The following is a 7079-nucleotide window of genomic DNA, read 5'->3' on the forward strand; positions in this document are numbered from 1 at the left end:
CCTTAAAAAGAGCAGCAAATGAGATGGAAGAGAATCAGGAGAAAGTAGTGTCACATTATTAAGTGCAAGGCATTTAGCTGAACCCTTCAAAGTTATCTCTGATATTTGAATTACCAAAAGCAAAACAATGTGGTTTGTGCTACAGGTAAGCAATTCTGTGTAGATGAAATTTTGAGAGTTAGCAGCTGTATGAGGATGAAAATACAAAAACAACAGTTTGCTTAGATTTCTGACTAAAGGTAAATAACATTAATGACAGGGAAACAGCAAAGTAGTTTTAGGGTATCTTTTTAAAAAGCTGTAGAATTTAACATTCTTTTAAATACTGCCAAATTTTACTTACTTTTCATACAACTTTTTATAATATCATTTATTAAAATGTTTTTATCTTAATAGCATAAACATATATTAGAAAAATTAACATATATCTCCATATATTTTTGCTAGAATTTGTTTCTCAGGTCTTAGCAACCTAGTTAGGTAGCAAAGCTAAGTAGGATAGACTAAAATATCTGCTAGAAATTCTGGTAGAACAATTAGTTCATCCTTCAGATGTCCAAGTAAAATGAATAATCATTATGTACATTTTCTCCAACATTTTAATATCAAGCAATTTAATTCTACTTTTAGTGTTTACAGACTATATTGCATGGCATAATTAAAATGGCTATGTGTTTCTGATGCAGCACTACTACCAGATACATCCAAATAATAGCTCCTACTTTTAAAGATGGTATATTTTCAAAGAAAATTCGTGCAGATACTACAAATTCATTTGAAATGCACTGTATATGTCCTTGGTACATCAACACTTATGAATCAGTGAAAGTCAATGATCAAATGAATAATGTCAAAAGAAGAAAATGTTTACATTATCATCATCTAGTACTCATAGAGAAGCACAGGTAGTGCAATGGTACAATGGGTGGCTTTGACCCCACCTAAAGGCTCTGTAGGAGAAAGCTGTCACAACTTACTTCAATAAATATGACAAAAATCCAAACTAATTGTCATCAAGTCGATTCTTATTCATAGCAACCCTATAGGTCAGAATAGAACTGCTCCATAGGGATTCCAGTTTCCTAGACTATAAATCTTTTTAGGAGCAGACAGACTCATCTTTCTACTTCAGAGTGGGTGTGCATTTAAACAGCTGACCTGCAACACAGTGCCTAACCCAATGTGCCACTGGAGCTACTTGCAGCAAATATTACTACATAGAAAATGTGATGGTACAGTTCAACTTGGCAATATGATGTCACTATGAGTCAAAATTGATTCAACAAAAACAAGGAAGTTAAAAGTTAAAAATTTCCTACGGAATAAATGATATTGTCAAATTTAAAAATGTAGTTCATATATGATGCTGCATTTTCAGATGAACATGAAAGAAGAAACTTTGGCAGCCATCAGGATAAGCTATATATGTGATAATCTTACGGCAACGTATAATTTGATAAATCATTCCTACTACAGTGTTTTTTAAAATTATTATATTTGTTTTAATATTGAATTAACTAGATCACACATTATGTAAATTTATAGCTAGAAAAATACTGACATCTGTTTCATATTTTCATCTATTAAAACTGAAAATCATACTTACATTTTTCTATGTAAGTAATGGACTTATTGGAGTCCTGGTGTGGCTCTATGTGTTAATGCCCTGGACTGCAAAGTTGGTTTGAAACTCAAGGACACAGGTTCAAGCTCACTAGCTGCCTCTTGGAAACCCTAAACAGGGTCGCTATGATACAGAACTGACTTGACAGCACTTAACAACAGCAACAACGATGGCCTTACTAAGAGATGATACATTTATTGGCTTGACAACACATGCATTTTCTTAATTGTTGTTGTTAAGTGCTGTTGAGTCAGTTCTAACCTATAGCAACCCTGCATAGGGTTTCTGAGGAGTAGCTGGTGGGCTTGAACTGCCAACATTGTAGTTCAAAGCAACTTTGCAGTTGAGCTCATTAAACCACAACAGCACACCATAGAGGTCCCCAAAATATGTTGTTCTTGGTAGGTGCTGTTGAGTTGCTGTCAACTCATAGCGAACCTATGCACAACAAAAAGAAATGCTACCCAGGCCTATAACAGCCTCACAGGAGCTGTCATGCTTTAGTCCAGTACTGCTGCTACTCTGCCAAAAGTCGGGGGACTTTCTCTTTTGTTGATCTTTACCAAGCATAATGTCCTTCTTCAGGAACTGATTCCTTCTGAAACTATGTCTAAAGAATGAGACAGAAAATCTCACCATCATAACTTCAGAGGAGCATTTTGGCTATACTTCTTATAACACAGATTTGTTTGTTCTTCTGGCAGTTCATGGTACTTTCAATATTTTTGTTCAACACCATAATTCAAATGCATCAATTCTTCTATGGTCCAACTGTCACATGCATATGAGACAAATGAAAATACCATTTCATGGTTTGTTTCAGGTGTATCTTAGTCCTCAAACTGTTATCTTTGCTCTTGAACACTTTAAAGAGGTCATATGCAATAGATTTTCCTAATCCTAATGCAATACTTGTCTTGCCAGATTCCACACTCTTGTGAGTCAATAGTCCTATTCTGTATGAATAAAGAAAATCCTCTAGATTGACATCTAAACTGCAGATTTGGAACTTGCCACCTTCCACAGCCACTAGAGCCATTTTGTTGACATCCTGTGAGTTCTGTGAGATGCAGAAAATTCCAGAATACTGGGACACTGGAAGAGTACTGTGGGAAGAATAGGCAATATCAGGAATTCTCAAGTAGCATAGTGGTTACCAAATTGGGCTGCTAATCTCAAAGTCAGAAGTTCTGTGGAAGAAAGATGACGCTTTCTGCTCCTGTAAAGATTTACAGCCTTGGAAACCCTGTACAGGGTCGTTATGGGTCAGAACCGACTCGATGGCACAACAATAACAACAACATAGCACTTCAGATAGTCCTGGTGTGGCGCTGTGTGTTAATGCAGCAGACTGCAAAACCATTTGAACTGCAAAGTCGGTGGTTCAAGCTGCTCCTTGGAAACACTACAGAGGGTCACTATGGGTCAGAACCAGCTCAATGGCACTTAACAACAGCAAAAATATATAAGGAGAAAAGTTTATTTTCTAACGATTACAATTGTAGAGTCCCAGGTGTCCAGCAGAAGAAAGAGACCAAGTCCTTTGGCATCAATTATGTTTGGAGCAGGCCACACCCCCAAAGAAGCATCCCTTCAATTAATTGGCTTCTCACAGTGCTCATCATAGAGTTTACCATGCCTGTATTAGTTTTCATCACCATAGGAATAAACACATCCCAACTGCTAAACCTCTGGTAATCCTGGCCTAGTAGAGTTTGACACAGAACCCTAACCATTAAACAGTGATTTGAAACTTTAGGGTAGGTTTTCTGGGAATGCTCTCCATAAAGGAGATCATTGATTTACACCTTATTGCTCTTCTGCCCTTCTTTCTTCCAACTGCATCAAACATAGATGCAGTTGCTAGAACTGTAAAACCATTTTACTAACATTTGAACAGAGACTACACACTAGGAATTATAGGTCTAGAAAGGTTGTAATTCCCTGATAACATTGTAATAACTGCCTCACCAGTCTCTTCTTCTTGCTCTGCCTTTTTAGTTGTATGAAGGGAAAAAAATACACCTTATTTTTTTGAAACACTATTTGGGATCTGTGTTTGGGTAATAATGGCCCCTCATAAATATTCCAGTGCTATACCCTGCAACCTGTGAACATTACCATATAGTGCTAGTGATTGCAGATGTGATCAAACTAAGGATTTTGAGATGGAGAGATCATCCTGGATTATTTCCTTAGACCCAATGTGATAGCAAGGATCTTTATTATAAGAAAGATAAAAGGAACATTTAATTACAAAGACATGTGCTGTGCTTCTGGCTTTAAAGATGAAAGACGGGGGCATAAGCCAAGGAATGTCGCTCTAGAAATTGGAGAAGGCAAGAAAATGAATTCTCACCTAGATCCTCTAGAGTGAACTGTGCTTTACTTGCCTTGATTTTAGCCAAGTAAAATTGATTTTGGACTTGTAAATTCCAGGCTGTAAGAAAATAAATCAGTTCGGCAGAGAGGAGGGCTGTTGGCCAAGACATGCGGTATACGACTTCAGTGAGTGGTTTCTTCGAGACCACTATACTTGTTGCTTTTGTGGCCACCACTCTCCCGCCCACCCGACACAAAGTGCGAGAGAGGCACCAATTCCACTCTGGCTCTTGGGCGCTGCTCTGAGCAGCATCACCCTTTACACCAGATAGCTGGTGAGCATTATGGAGGAAAAAGCAAAACAAAAGGAAAGTGAAGGAAGTGCTAGAAGAGAAGGAAAAGGAATACGTGGTGGAAAAAGTTCTACACTGCAACGCGGTAAAGGGCAAAGTGGAAGGGTTTCTCAGATGAAGACAACATGGGAGCCAGAAGAAAACCTGGAATGTTCTGATCTTATTGATTCATTTCTACAGTCACAGAAAACAAAGCTGACTCTGATTCTGAAGATAGGGAAAAGGAAAGTAAAACAAAGAAGAAGAGTCAGAGAAGTCATGAGGCTTTTTGCGTGGGATTTGGAGTGGGAGACTACAAACTCCAGTTCGTAGTCTATAGACTCCAGTGCAGAGCTGATGTTCCCGATGAAATGGATAAAATCTGATGAGGCTGACCTGGTGCCTTCCAAGTAAGGCAAGTTCAAGTGCTCACAGGTTATCATATCTAGCTATGAGGAAAGGCTGACGTGGCATTCCTACTCCTAGGAGGAGGATGACAAGATTAACTCTATTGAGTACTACCCACTGTCACGTGACTATGGGTTTCAGGGGGGAAGGGAAGGAGTTCTACATGTTTTGACACTATAGAAGTGGCTTGAGAAGATATCCTTTGAAGAGCAGGTATAGTTTCTGTGCCCTTCAGCAACACAAGTGCTTTAAAGAAGCCAATAAATATTTCAAGGTACTCCATTATGCACTTTACTGAGAAATGCAAAAGGCATCTCCTTAACCCACAGCCTTCTTTCCAATAGTGTTAACTCTACATTTTTACAACTCTACATGTGTGTAGTTTTGGGATATTAAGGGTGTTTAATTGGGTTTAAGAGGGGTGGCTGGGGAAAAAAAAGAGATGGACAGGATCATTTTTATTAAAATTTGGGGCCTGAATGGGAAATTGGTGAAGCAATACAAAGAACCAACAACTGTTGATTTGGTTCTATATCCAAAATATTTTATCTTAAAAAAAAAAAAAAAGTCATTGACAACCGAAATGAGGGCTGCAAGAGACTGCTTTAAAGCAGTTCTTAATGTCTGGGATTTCAGCCAAGTTGTTCCCTACCTGAATTTAGTGCTGTTCCTTACAAAGGACTAAGTCAACAAGTTACCAAAGCCTCCATTTTGGAATGGAAACCGACTGAGGAAAGAATGTGTTTTATAGAAAGTATATACTTGTATATAGAAAGTATACACAAACAGATTATTCTGTTTTAGAGGTGCTAATTCTTAAAATTGACAAGAAGACTCTTTCTTTTCTAGTAAGCCATAGATACTAGCCGCTGACTGAACTATTTGGGAGAGATGAAGTTGGGTAGTGGTGATGAGTGAGTATGAAACACCCATGCTTTTAGGGTGGAAAACCCTTATAGTCTCTCTGTGTTTTGAACTTTGAACTCTTAAGCCATTAGTGGTAGGGTTCAATCACTAACAGCACAAGTTTCATTGAACTAATAATTGGAGAGTTGAAAGATTTCTAAAACCCTAGTCTCAGGAGAAAAGTAAACTTTCACACTGGGGCAGTGGTTCACTTAAAAAAAAAACAAAAAAAAAAAACACGTGTTTTTAATCCTAAGAATTAACTGATACTCAAAATGCTTTGTCTTGAATCAGGAGATCCATAAGTTCTTGACATCATCCAAATTGCATCTACAGCTGCACAGTAAAACTTTTTAAGCATGAGTTAGGTTTCTGTGAAAACATTGTTTAAATGTAAACTTCATACTTCCCTGTCAGTTTTGTCTTAAAATTATAGATTTATAAAAATAAACGAATAATGATAAGAAAAGAAGTTTGTGTTGTTTAAACCATAAGTTTGTGTGTGTTTTTTTGCCATAGCAACAGTTAGACAATAACATAGGACCCTTGTTAATTGTACTTGAACATCATTTGTAAATAATGCAATATATAATTTTTGTTGTTGTTAAGTGCTGTCGAGTCAATTACAACCCATAGTGACCCTGTATAGGGTTTCCGAGAAGCAGCTGGTGAGCTTGAACCACCAACCTTGCAGTTCAAACAGCTTTGCAGTCTGGCACATTATAGCGGGCAGTTAAAAAAGTTAAAATTAATCATTTTATTTACTATTTAAACTCCCTCAAGAGAAGAAGCGTTTTATTAACATATGTGGATGATAATAATAAATATTAGCAAGCATATACTAAGTATTCAATAAATATTTGATAAACTAAAATTAATTTTAGAATATGTACTATAAATAAAGGCATTTGAAATATATAAAAATCAGTGAGTGCCTCCTCTATGACATGAATATAACACTGAATAAATTGTTTTCAGTCCAAAAGAAACCAATTTATATTCATTTAGATATAATTAATATTACAAAAAATCCATCCCGTGTTGCTGAGTTGATTCTGACTCATCTCGACCCTATGAAACAATAGAACTGCTCCTAAGGGTTTCCAAGAAGGTAAATCTTTACCAAAGCAGTCAGTCTCGTTTTACCTCTGCAGAGCAGTTGGTGGATTTGAACAGCCAACTTTTTAGCAGTCCAAAGTTTAACCCATAATGCATCAGAGTCCTTTACTATTACATGAGAAAATGGATATATTGGGGGAAATTTATAAGATTGCACAAAGATGATTAAATTTTTAATGTAGTTGCTTATTTATTAAGTCTGAAATACTACCACTTCTCTGAACAGTTTCCAAATTATAACACATTTATAGTATTGACCTAGCTTTGCCGTAAGTCAAAATCTATTGATACAAATATGGGAAAGTGATACAAACTTAATTTTTGTTCTAAGATAAGTCATTTGCTTTCTGACATTGTGTATATATATA

General features: G+C 36.6%; 1 pseudogene; it reads left to right on the forward strand.

Moving 5' to 3' along the window:
- Window positions 1-4290: 4290 nt before the first annotated feature.
- LOC102828736 overlaps window positions 4291-7079 on the forward strand; it is a 3897-nt pseudogene continuing 1108 nt past the window's right edge.

The sequence above is a fragment of the Chrysochloris asiatica genome, unplaced genomic scaffold (assembly GCF_000296735.1).
Source record: "Chrysochloris asiatica unplaced genomic scaffold, ChrAsi1.0 scaffold00019, whole genome shotgun sequence".
Taxonomy (NCBI): Eukaryota; Metazoa; Chordata; class Mammalia; order Afrosoricida; family Chrysochloridae; genus Chrysochloris; species Chrysochloris asiatica.